This window comes from Pinus tabuliformis, chromosome 5_2 (assembly GCF_031772625.1).
Source record: "Pinus tabuliformis cultivar Carrire ecotype Pingquan chromosome 5_2, CPIR1, whole genome shotgun sequence".
Classification (NCBI taxonomy): domain Eukaryota; kingdom Viridiplantae; phylum Streptophyta; class Pinopsida; order Pinales; family Pinaceae; genus Pinus; species Pinus tabuliformis.
Window position 1 is genome coordinate 269,360,703 of NC_142306.1, and position 13,684 is coordinate 269,374,386.

A 13,684-nucleotide genomic window follows, 5' to 3' on the forward strand; every position below is an offset into this window, starting at 1 on the left:
AACACCAAATTGATGTATGAGACCCCCCTTGTAGGATAAGGGTGCCAAACCAAACACCAAATTGATTGATAACGATCTATCTTTGTGTAAGCATTTCATTGATAAAGTCTACAAAGGCCCCTACTTTGGATTTGAACCTATGAATTGTTACGAGGGATTACATTTTCTTAACCATTAGGCCCACTCAAGCTACATAAACTATATGGATGTAAATTCTATTAAGAGCAGTTATTATTTTGCTATGAAAACTGATATATGTGTGTGTGAGCCTAGCCAAGACCATCCTAGCTATTGGATGAAAGTGAGTTTGAACTCTCCTTAAGATACTTTAATTCCCACAAAATGGCTTCCATCCTCAATCCCTCCCCATAAAATTTGAACTAAAAACTTAGTAATAACTATACCCCACTTAAATCAACTAATCTACCCCTAATAAATTTAATAATATATATCTTAATTTATACTATATTTATTTTATTTTATAAAAAAATTCAACAAATATAACTAACTCTTAAATGTAATTTACCGAACCCTTAAATATAATTTACATATTCCATATAACAGAAATTCTAAAAAAAACCTTATCTCACACATTACTTTACATAATTAAACTTGTCAAATAAATTAACCGACCGGGCCTCTTTAAAACAACTTTGCTACCAGGGTTTCTTGCTATAAGATTAATATGTTTTTGGTAAGTAAATTTTTTGGTAGATCCTCATCAAATCTAGAACGGGAAAAAGGGCCTCCGTCCTTGACACACGCGGATCTTCCTGACCATGCCAGGGGAAATTCAAGTCCGAATAGTACAGAATCCAAGTCAGCCACGGAATAGCCTGGAATTTCAATAGATATACTGTTAGCAGGATGGATGATAACATAGGAGCCTTGTGAAGGGAATGGAAGCAGCAGGCAGCAGACCTTACGATCATTTCAGTGGCTCTATATCCTCTGACAAGAGCCAAGAACTGGAAAGGCCGGGAATGGTTACTTTAGTGACGAAGAGCAAGTTTGAGGTGACAGGCTTTTTCGGTGCGAAGAGGCCGAGAATTTAATAGCTGGGCGTGTTGAAAGGGCGGGCACAACGGGGACCGAATTCTCGAAGGTGGGGGGAGGGGCCGATGGCCTGCGGGAGAAGTTCCTGGAGGTGGTTTTGGCTGCTCGCTTCATACGAACGCTCGTCTCCAAGAAAAGGCGACGATTTATTATGGGGAGCTTCGATCTGGACATGTCGTACATCACGGACCGCCTCGTGGCAATGTCCTTCCCTTCTCAGCACATTCGAGCCGTTTACAGGAACCCCCTCTGGCAGGTCAAGCGAGTCCTCGACACCAAGCATGGTTCCCACTACAAGGTCACACTAAAAACTTTCTTTCTTTTCTTCTCATCTCTGTTTTTTTGCCTGGAATGCTTAATGTGTTTTAAGACCAGGGAGAGATAATTTATGTTTCTTCTTGATTGACATCGTCGTTTTGCTGGTGGATGTTATAGCAATTCATGACCGGCAATTGCCCAAATGTCGTTGAATCAGTGCTTATACATGATAAGTTACTTGGCATGTTTTGAAAGAAAATTTAGAGCTTTTCTTCATGTTCATATACATGTTCATTCAGGTTTGAGCCAATCTTCTAAAAAACAAACTGACTTTTAAATTGTCTTTTTTCACAATCCCTTGATTCAGTGATCAGGTTTTGAATCAAAAAGTACAATTCCCTGATGGCATACTAGTAAAATTCCAAATATATCTCAGACTTTAAATATATCTCGAAGCTTAATTAAATAAACTTTTGATTCCAAGTTCAGATACACTCTTCAATCGAGATTCCATTCCATCAGGCATCAAGTTTAGACCAAGAGAAAATCGCCTTCCTAACAGAAATTTGCAAAAATATTGCATAAATAAATAAGCGATAGACCCATATAACACAAAATCAACTTTTCATATAACACAAAATCGAAGACCTACCCATTCTTGCTTAACAAAATTATCTCAAGTCAATTTTTGATATATAACAGTTTTTTTTGTTGTTTCCAAATTTTTCAAGTTGCCGATCTTTTAGAGTTTCTCAGGCCCAAGTTCGTGCTTGATATGTCTGATAAGTTTATTTCCCGATCTTCAATGATATATTCCCAAAAACGATATACGAAACACTGATCGATAGAATATAAAACTGTCACGGGGATTCCATTTGTATCTGGTCTTCCGTACCCCAATGGTATGAGTTTCAAATAGTTTAGGCCTGGTGTAATTTTTGAATGATTTTGACAAAGGAAAAATAGTTACCCTCAGTGTTGGGCACCTACAACAGAACAGAAGTCCATATTATGTGGCACTGCCCATCAGGGCATCTTGCTACAATCACTTCCAACAAAAGATATCAATATGTCGTATAAATTTACATATATATATATATTCAACGGGTCTTGGTTCACTGGTAAGTGGGGTGCTTCAATGTTCATACCCTACCAAGGTTCAAATCACCAGTGCCCCTTGTAAATTAATATTCTTAAAATGGAGAAGGGCATGTTTGCTTAGAAGGATATTGTCAAAAACAATTACATTAATAATCAATCTTGTAACAGACCAGCACCTATAATATGCACAGAACAGGCAAGTCACCAACCTGAAAACCACGGCAGTAAGTATCTTAGAAGAGCCAGCATTAACTACATCTAATCAAAGCGTAAATTTACTAAATGTCATTTAGCCTTAATTGAGCAATATAGATGGAATTCCAGGTAAACCCAGTAAGTCATCAGTAAACAATTTTTATTGCAGATCTTGTAGCATTTTGAACTGGAACATGCTTAACATCTGCTGCAACTAACCATTTAAAACAACAGAGTTATCCGTACATCTTTTCAAGGGAAGCGGAATAGCTCAGAGAAGTTGCTGATCTGCAGTAATTGGTCTACGTCATTGCAGTACACGTGAGGATTACTTATTTGCAAAGATCGGTTAAAAAAGTTAAAAGTAATAAGCTGTGGACCCTTTCATACCAAAATAACCCAGCCTAAGCTCAACCTCGATTGAATTAAGATACACAGAATTGATTTAAGGTGTTCTGCAACTTGTCCAGTCCAGTTTGAGTAGACTTTGGTCAACTTCGAATGTCATTTAAGTCTCTTTCTTGCCTAAAGCATTTTCAAATTTTTTTCACCAAGGAACCCTGAACTTAGCACGTGGGACTTTTGATATGATCGTACACTAAATTTTATTACGGCAAATATTTAACTTTTTTTTTTTCATATTGGGGATATTTGGAGCCTGTCTATAAATGCTATATTTGTCTCCATATCCATTTCCTCTAGCCTTTAGAGTAGTATCTTTTTATATCAGTTTTTTCTTCTGATGCTCTAAAAGATTAGATGTTTAATGAACCAAAACTTAACAGTATTACTGTGGCATATAATCTAGCCTTGCTGGAGTATTTTGGGTCTGTAAATTGCTGTGGGTTTGTCACAATAGATCTTAAATGGAATTGCAAATCCATGAGGTTATAATCTAATATGTAGCAAATGCTTATTATTAAGATGTAAGATTAGAAGCAAATAACTCAAAATATTGAATTGAATTGCAACAATTGCTTGTTACTAAAATGTAATATTAGAAGAATACAACTCAAAATATTGAAATGAATTGAGAATATGGTGGTAAAAATAGAGCAAACCTTGGGAAACCTGATGTGAGAAGACACAAGAAGAAAATGAGGATTGTCCCTTGCTCTTTTCTTCCCAAATTAAAATGCATGTTACAAAAAAAGATTGTCTCACTGGATTGTGATACACACTATTACAATTGATTTGCGGCTACAGGGCCTTCTTCCTCTGTTCTACTCTGATATCATACTCCTCTCCCATGCTTTGCTATGGAAGAATAAATCATTACAATAAGAATGGGCATTTCGTTGTGGCTAAATTTTTAACATGCCTTAATAGCCATCTAGGGTTAGGGTTAGGGCTTTTGCATGCCCAAAATTATGGTTAGGGTTAGGGTTCTTGACCGTATAGAATCTTCTTAGATAGACTTACATGGTTAGCTCCACATATGCGAGTAATGGGAGTTGACATGGTGTCCTCTTGGGACTATGGTGGTCCTATTATGGACATTAATTTATTACACATCTATACCGTTTTGGGCTGTAGCATGCAGCTATTAGTGCAATCTAGATATACAACAAGAAGAGAGGACAGCCAAGTGGTTCCAAGAAAATAGATTAGCAGGAGACTTCCAAGGAGGGAAAGAAGAAGTGGAAGGAAATGGGAAAGAAGATTGTCGCCATTATCGCCATTAAACATCAGTGTAGGGATCCAAACAACCACTGTAATCAATGAAACATTGAGGGCCATATGGAAGATAAGTCTTGGAAGCTACATCCTAAGTTGCATCCAAGGAATTGCAAGAAAGAACTTGAGAAGAAGAACATGCTAAACATGGGTTCAGGGAATGAGGTTAGAGAATAGCTCAAATGTAGATAAGAAAATTGCCTAGCCTATAGAATATCAAGTTAGTTTTGTTAAATTATGTCTAGTGGGTTAGATTGGCAGCTTACCTTCGGGTATATATGTGTTGCGAAAATCCTGATTTTATCATGGAAAAATTGCAAAATTGCGACATTTTGGCCGAGCCGATGTTTGCTGATATTTGTGGTGGTATCTTAATTTTGCTGATTTTTATCAATATTCTCTTAATTTTAATGAGTTTTTTGGTTTTCTGGATCCTTGCCGATGTTTGCAACCTTATATAAGGAAGCAAAATTTACTGGAGGCAGACATGATAAGGAATTTAAGCTGTTAGTGTGGAGTTTGGATTGACCGTATTTCTTACTTATTTTTTTAAAGGGTAATGAACTTTGAAGTACATAATAGATCTTTCTGTAGAAGCAGTGAGTTAGGGATCATTGCACTGAGAGAGCAAGATTTTTCTCACAGTCCAGGTTGGTAGATATATTTGTTTCCATACGTGGTTAACACATAAGAAAACAGAAAATGAAAATCACCATCCAACATCTTAATGTCAGAAAGGAAAAGTAAAAAGGAACCCAAGTTTATATTAAAAAATTATCATCTATTCATCTCAACCCTGGATCTCTTTAGTAGCAATAGGTTTTCACCTGTCTTAAGATGGATCTATGCTAGTAAACCATCAGTTACACATGGAATGCTGATATGGATTATGTCTGGAGAAACAGGAACAAGAAAGTCAGTTTGTTTCTCGTGGTCCTTAATAATTCAGTGGAAATATCCTAGAGTCATTGATTGTGCTGAGCTGGAGGTGCTGAAGGTTCACAGATGCATATTTGTTATTTTGGATACTTGGTACATATTTGTTTTTTAATGTGGTAGATGTTTTGGAACCAATAAACTCTTATCTACACATTGATTGTTTAAGAAGTAGCCAAATCCAAACTGTTAAATTAACTCTTTATTGTCTTATTTCTACTGGCACCATTGACTCTTGAATTGTGCGCACTCTAAATGTTTTTGTTTGCTCACATGCAAACTGTATTGTGAAATGAACAGGTTTATAGGCAGAACATGAGCAACATATTACTAGGAAAGCATATTAAATTTAGAAAAGTAATGCTGAGAATGAGATTCACTGATCTCTCCTTTATGAAGCATTTATTTTCTGTTAAGTAGCGTGTGTCTGATTTTAGGCAGATGCAACTGTGTTGCAGCACCTGCTAGTTATGAGATTGACATGCGTGCATGTAATATTTTAGCTTTATCATTTTTGGACTGAATCCATTCTCATCTATCTGTATTGATAGATGTCTTTACTGTTCTAATTGTTTTGTTTATGATTTCTCACTATGATAGTAATTTTGCAGGTTTATAATCTTTGTGCGGAAGAAACTTATGATCCTGAGTACTTTGATGGTCGAGTGGAAGCAATCCCTTTTGATGACAACCATGTTCCTCCCCTGTCATTGATCAAAATATTTTGTGAGAGTGTACATGCATGGCTTTCAAGTGATGCTCAGAATGTTGCAGTCGTCCACTGTATGGTGAGTGATTAGTTTACATAGAAATTCAACTCAAATAGCTAGTGGAAAAAACATTAGGGTAATTTTAGGTAGCGCTTGCCCTCTTGACCTCAAAAGCTTGAGGAACCTTTTATAATATGGCTTGTTGTCGTTTTAGGTTTTCTTCCCTTCACTGATCAGTTTACCCTATGCCATGTTTGCAAATCATTCTTACATTTCTTAATTGTAAGAATGGAGCTGTGTTTAACTCTTATAAATTTTAAAATTTAATCAACTAAGTCATAAAATTTTAAAATGTATTGTTTGCAACAAGCAATGTTTGTTGAAATACACAATGAATTGTTTTGGGCATTTGGCTAATTGCGTCAATCAATATGTGACAAGGGGAAATGGTTTTTGTTATTTTTATAAAAAATAGTCAATTTCAGAAATTGAAAGTTAAAGGTAATGGTTTTAATCAGCCTCTAGTAAGAGTGTCTAATGGCTTCTACGCATTTCTGGGGGATATTGATGTGCTAAAATTGGTGAAATTTCTGTCTTTTGCTGATTTATTCTACATGTTCTGAGCACTATTTGGATGGCTGTTAGGTTGTAACTAAAGTGCAGCAAACCTTGTTGAATTTTGAAGCATCAATAGATGAAAGAAAAGGCATACAATAAAGGTTTCCAAAGCTGAATTGTCTTATTCCTGTAAAATATCTTCGAAATTTTGATTTTGAAGGTGATGTCTCTGATTCTATTTTGATCATAGAGAATGCTGGAGTTGCTTTTTCTCATATATTTGAACTGCCTGCAACTTTGTTTTGGAGGTTTCTAGGTTCCAAGAAAGTTGCTAAAATGTTTCATTCTCTTGTCAGACTATCGATTTAGCAACTTTGCAGTATTTCTTGGCCTTCTCTTGGAGCACTATTTACAAGTCAAGATATTGAAGAGGACACATTGAACAGTAAGTTTTAGGATTGAGTGGAATAATGAAGGATTGAAATTTGATTATTACAGGTTGGTGCAGGATAGTCAGAGAGAGCATTAGAACAAAATTATTGGAACTTTGATTTGTTTTTCAGGTGTTTCCTTCATATTTTGAGCTATATATGCATCTAGTGCTCATTGGTGACAGATTTATTATTCAAATGGGAATACCTATTTTTGAAAGGGAATCTGGTGATCAATGTCCTGTTGGAGTTAAAAGCTAAGAAATGACTTAAAAGTTCAGAGCTGGTTCTTGTATCATTAAAGAAGATTTACTGATGGGAAAACTAAATTCAACTTTATTGGTTGTTTATATTTCTTTTCTTGATCATCCCAGAGAAGCTTAACCATCTGTTATGGCCTGACTTTCAAAGTGTAGCAATCTGTCAATCAATGCAGAGAGTTTAGAGATTGCACCTCCTCTGTAATTCCAGTGTCATTGGTATTTTTTCTGTACAGATCAAAGGGATGTTTCCTGAGAAGGATTGATAGTCTACTTTTTGCAATGTTGCATGGCCTGCTGCTTGAAAATTTGGGCAGTATGTCTATCCTTGTTGAATAATGGTTGAACATTGATTGCTATTTGCACTGCAAACAAATATTTTTCACCGTAACTTGCTTGGACAAGCCTGAGAGCAGCCTATTATCAAGTTTGAGGTTTGGAAGACATAATTTCAACAGTCTTATTGTTATAGATAGGCTCCTTTGTGATGCATGAAGGAAACTTACAATTTCATTTGGAAACTGCAGATGAAGCTTCATAAAAGAGAGGCAAGAAAATGCAACTTTGCCAGAATTGGATAACAGAAGGAATCCACAAATGATATATTCTCTCATTGAATGTCATTAGAGGTTTCATAGTTTTCATTTGTCTTTTTTCGTTATTCTTTGTGATTTTAGAACTTCTTGCCAATACAGGTAGGGTGGTAGAAAGGTTTTACAATATCAAGGTAAGAGGAAAATCACGAATTGATTGTGACAGTAACTCTGAATTTCAACATAGAACTGAGGCCAGTCATGAAAAAACAGAGCTCAAGCATGACAGATCTCCTTTATGTCAGGTGGAGGAAGAGGCCAACTGGGGGATTGAAAGCTAGAGTTTAAACCTTAATGCAACACTGAGAAATGAGACATCTTCCGTTCAACTTCAATGGAGCAGGTTAATGATGACAGATGCAAATAGTACATATTTCCAGCCAGAACAGTTAAAAGCACACTACATACTATCGATTACATCATTCTAATTTTTATTTTGTTAGAGAAGGAAAAGGATTGTGGTAACAGTGTGGATTTTCAGCTTGCAGATTTATTTGAAAAAGATTTAGACAGTTTTGGGACTAAGCATTGAACTAGTCTGCAACTGTGGTTTCGATTGACTATTATAGGAAGTTGACCTTGATTGATGGAAACTCATTTATCTATTGTTCAACTTGCTGATTTTCTTGACAGATAAGTCAATAATGCAAGGGAGTGATACCAAATTCTTCTCATTTTTAACTCTCTAACTTGTGAAGTCCATTGTTTTAAAATGGATGATATATCATGTGTAGTTCATGTGATGATATTTGTGCAGATCATGTGTGAATCTCAGTATGTGAGGTTTCTTCACACGAAGTGGCCACTGTGTAAGACTTCATTGTTGCACCAAGTGATCATTTTTACAGTTCATGACATGCACAGTGACATGATAATTGCATTTTAAGGAGGTTCCTTTTGGGCCTTTCTTGATACATGATTTGTCCTGCCCATCTGTAAATTTGTGGTATATACTATATATTGTTTGAGTCCACTATATAATATATATGAAATATACATTAAAAAATGTGATGAAATCTACCAAATCACAATTTATGAACCGTAACTAATTCTTATATTGCTCATCATGTTGGTGAGTGCAGTTAGCTTTCTTTCATATACCCATATCAGTGTTGAAACCTAACGATTCCAGAGGTGAATAGTGCTGGTTGCTACGGCATTTCATTAATTGTGGGTCATTGAGTCATGTGTTCGGTAAGTATGTCTACCATACTACATTAAAATTTTGATGTCTGATGTGTGATCCCATTTTATGATATTCTGACAGGCAGGTAAGGGCCGAACAGGGTTGATGGTATGTGCATATCTTGTATACACTGGTACCCCAGTTGAGGAGGCATTGCAGTTGTATGCAGACCGCCGAAGCCATGTCAATGAAGGGGTATGCATTATTGCTGAATGTTTCATGACAGACTTTACTTTATGTCAATGAACTTTTATGACTTAAACTACTATTTGATTGTGTGTTAGGTAACTATTGCAAGCCAGCGGCGCTATGTTGGGTACTGGAGTAAGACACTTGTTTCTTGCAGTGAGAGTACAACTCCTGCCAAGGTCCATCTACCTCCAGCAAAATGTCGAGAACTGCAAAGGATACGCTTGTATGATACTCTTTATTCTAGACCTGTGAAGTTTGTCATCCAAGAAATTAGAGAGGTGGGACTTCTTTCTCTTTTTAGTATTTTGATTCATACTTTCATCTGAAAAGGGCTATCCACCTAGAGAAGCTTTAATAGATGTATATAAATTTTCTAGGTATCAAGTATACAACATTCCAATAGATAATATTTATATTGGACATTCAATCTTATGCTGTAAAACAATCATTTCATTTTGTTTTTTTCATTGCTTCTTCTGGCATAATAATGTACTAGGAACAATGGAACACTCTCTTGCCCAATACATGAGCATTATAGTGCATTGTTGCCATCTAGCTTGTCTTGTAGTGGCTTCCACAATTTTCAAGCAAGTTCATTTCCATCTTGAGTTTAAAAGGTGTATTCTATCAGCAAGCTACCAATATTGGAAATTGTTTCAAATTGTAACATACATCGTTTCTTAATCAACTCCTACAAGATTTTCTCTGGATATCACGCAAGCTGTAGTAACAGGTTAACCAGAAAATTTTAAAGAAACATTGCTTTTATATATTGTAGGTGGAATCATCTTGTACAAAATATTCTCTGGATATCACATGAGCAATAGTAACAATTTAACCAGAAAATTTGAAAGAAACATTGTTTTTCTGTATTGTAGGTGGCAGCCCTACATTAATACAGGATATCCTCTCCATATTAGAGCATTTTTCAGTAGGAAATAACATTTTACCACCAGAATATGTTTTATTTATCTTTTTATGATCATAGTGATATTTAACCTCGATTCTTCCTTTGCCCTCGTTCTTTTTTTTTATCTCTTTTCCCTTCAATTGAAATTTTCAGTTTTTCCAATATTTTGTATATTTATGTTGCAGTATATTTACATTCTTTTATACTTATCCTGAAATAGGGGACATTTTTAAATCCTCATTATTGAAGTGTTGGCTGAGGGAGTGAAGATATTCGATGTTTTTTAACAAGATGTTTTATCTTCTTCTAGGAGTTTAGATGGTTCTAACCCCAGAATAGCAGCAGCAGAAATACTAGATGATTTCAATTTCAGGTTTTCTTTTACTCAAATTGAGAAAAGCTAAAGTATTTGTAATGCATATGACAAAGTACGTGATCAATAGACAAAGAGCCAGAGGCATGGTGTGAATATCTATTAATATGCCTTACTATTTTTGAAAAGTAGATATTTTGCATGTATTATATGTAGCCACAAGAGCTGTCATAAAGAAGGCTCACAAATTGTCATCAATGGGCCTAAGGAAAACAAAACCCTAGAACAGAACAGGAATAGGACCGTCTACTAGTGATGGTTGCATGAAATTGTTTTGAGTGCATACAATGCCAAAAATGCTCAAGTTTTGTCCATTGATGCTTTTTGGGAGTCTGGCCTAGCTGTAAGTTTCCAACTGATTGATTGGATATTTTTTCATGCTGCAGAAACCAGGGCAACTTTATCAACCAGCAGTAGAATTGGCTCGTAATTATTGCAGAGCATTGCAAAAGAGGATTCAAAGGACAACGGGTCCCCAATATGACTTTTCATTCTTGCACAATGACGGCAATGAAAAAAGGGGGGATGGTGAACAACCTGATTTCGTTGTGCAAATGTGTACAGAAAGTCCTATTATTTACAAGAAAACTTGTCTTGATTACAACTTTGACAAACCTCTTTCGGTAAAATTAAGCATCTTTCACTTATTATTTGGGTCTCTTGTAGATGCATGTTTTTGGACCTTATACTAGTAATTATGTTGTGTTCTTTGACAGGTAACAGGGGACGTAAGAGTAATTCTATATGATAAAAGTGGCAGCAGGCTTTTCTATTGTTGCTTCAACACTGCCTTCGTAGTCAATAACAAGTTACAGGTGCTTGCACTTTTTCCCTGTTTTTGATTTAAATATGCATTGCTTTTATTGTATAACAGGACTGTCAATATAGGCTAAAAATTTTCCTAGCACTTGTACCCATGTTCAATTCCTATATATCCTATCCATTTGTCGTAAGGGAAAAAAATTACTAAAGCTATACTCCGTTTTTCCTTGTATGATTTGCAGTTTCCTCGAAGAGAGCTGGACAAAGTAGGGCGGAAAGCAAAATCTATTATTGGACCTACCTTCTGCGTCGAATTGTTATTTGGGCCTTCAGAGCCTCATCATCCCGATTAGTTATTAACATTAGTAACATTGATGATTCATTCTGATTTGTATATTAATTCTTCTGTTAATGTAATCATTTTAATTGACGAGTCTAAGTTTTCTTCTAATTAATAAAGGTATCATTTGGACTCTTTTGCTAACCTGCATTAACTTTCCAGTTAAAATTTTCTCAGCTATTGTGAAGTATATTCTCTTGTATGGTGCAATTCAGATTTAAATAAGAAATACATTCAAAGGCCAGCTTTAATAACTTGGCCTTAATATGAACAAAAATTGAGTGCTGTGAATATATCCTTTCGCAGAAAGTAAATACGTGTTTTTTGTGTGATATTTAATTATTATTATATCAGAAACGATCAAATCCTTCCAAATAATATCAGTTCCTGTTCCTATCCGATCCCATCAATTATCGTTTCAAATATTATTCTTTGCTAAGGATGTTTCGGTTTTGATTTTGAGCTGTTAATGCTCAAGGTTTAAAGGTAATTTCATTCTTCTTAGTCATCTATTTTCTCACAATGGTTTGTAAGTTCTCTGAGTTTTCGCTACGAGTTGGAGGCCTTTCTACTAGCCTCCCAAGGATGTATACTATTAAGTTCACGGGAATTGGGGTGAAAATAATTTTCTTGCTAAATATGGGATTTCTAAGATTTTCCATGGCTTTTGTCAACAACATTGTATATAAACGGGAAATTTTTTAAATGGCATAGATGGCAACATGCTTGGTAACAATATTTTCCAGTGGACAATCGATTCTACCATTTATTTTTGCGATTCCAGAAATTCTTAAAGCATTAGGTAAAATCGCAGAATTCCAGCTAGGCGATGATACATATTCACAAGTGTAATATTAGGCATTATTGTCACTCTCAACCGAAGTAATGGAAACTTGCATTCAAAGTTTGTAAATGTGGAAATTTGGAAACACATGAAGTAATAGGAGAAAAATAAAACTTTTTTTTTTTCTGGGGGGAGAAAATCCCCGCTGAAGAATCAACATAGTACATATATCGTCGAAGCGAACAGATTGATTTCATCATACAACATTATATATTATTGCCAAAGCGAGCAGAATTCAACACATACATCATCAGCATAAGCCACAGGCATCGCGGGAAACACATAGTCTACAGCATCGGGCACATACGACGTCGTCATCATCAGCAGCATCGTGCTGCGCCTGCAGGATTCGAACATGGCTGGGGGGTTGCGAAAGCCAACCGCCCCAGCGACCACATCATGCACCTCACGTGCAGGAGAAAAATAAAACTTTATGGCACGATGATCTTGGATAATCTGTAACCCACACCGATAGGGTGTCCAGATTCCATGCTCTGTAAGTAATCGTGGTCATGGTCACGAAAAAAACGGAAATTGGAAATTTGTAATGGTGATGTGATAAATTTTGTTTTACCGTCCTGTAGTTTGTGGAGTGGTCCTTGTCAATGATGTTCATGAATGTTTGGGTACTTGATGTTAGTGTTGAAGCCTCAACAACCAAGTTGATGGGCTTGGAACTCCACTTTTAAATTTTGATCAGGGCTTGTTAAGTGAACTTTATCCCCTTGACTATGCTACATCGCTGAATGGGCTTGCTTTGATTGGATGTTTCATTAATTCCTGTCATCTTACGCAATTACTTAGTTTGCGGCAGTTGCCATATTGATTTTCTTCCAAGTTGATTTGCATTCGTTGCATTCCCTGCAACATATTAAAAGTATGTATGTAAAACCAAGGTTTGAGTATGTATGTAAAACCAAGGTTTGAGATGAACTGAAATAAATATATGTTAGCAAAGCTTTGCTCATGATTCTAAATACATCAAAAGTTTTTTTTTCAGAAAGAAAAGCTTTTATATTTATATTGAGGCAATATATACAGTATATACTTGATGAGTTCACATGAAGCACCTATCTGTCCAAGAAAGACAGGATGGCTTCTGGAAAAAAGTATGAGCTGATGCATCCCATATAAGAAGATTAAAAGTCTGATAAAAGATAAGTCCATCATTGTCACATAGAAAAACATCATAGGTTGACACTTCGACTCCCAAAGAAGGATTATCAAAGAAGGTTTATTATAGGGCTGTAGATGAGTTATATTTCTCGGAATTTTTCTGGGTATTTTTTGGTTGAATTTACA

The 13,684-nt window shown here is 35.7% G+C and overlaps 1 pseudogene across 1 annotated transcript; it reads left to right on the plus strand.

Annotated features, from left to right (window-relative positions):
* Positions 1–663: 663 nt before the first annotated feature.
* On the plus strand, positions 664–11,682 carry LOC149158558 (phosphatidylinositol 3,4,5-trisphosphate 3-phosphatase and protein-tyrosine-phosphatase PTEN1-like; annotated as a pseudogene). Its single transcript, XR_016261694.1, has 7 exons — positions 664–1,354; positions 5,835–6,011; positions 9,043–9,156; positions 9,246–9,431; positions 10,823–11,059; positions 11,153–11,251; positions 11,441–11,682. The product of XR_016261694.1 is annotated as a phosphatidylinositol 3,4,5-trisphosphate 3-phosphatase and protein-tyrosine-phosphatase PTEN1-like (transcript).
* The last annotated feature ends 2,002 nt before the right edge of the window (positions 11,683–13,684 follow it).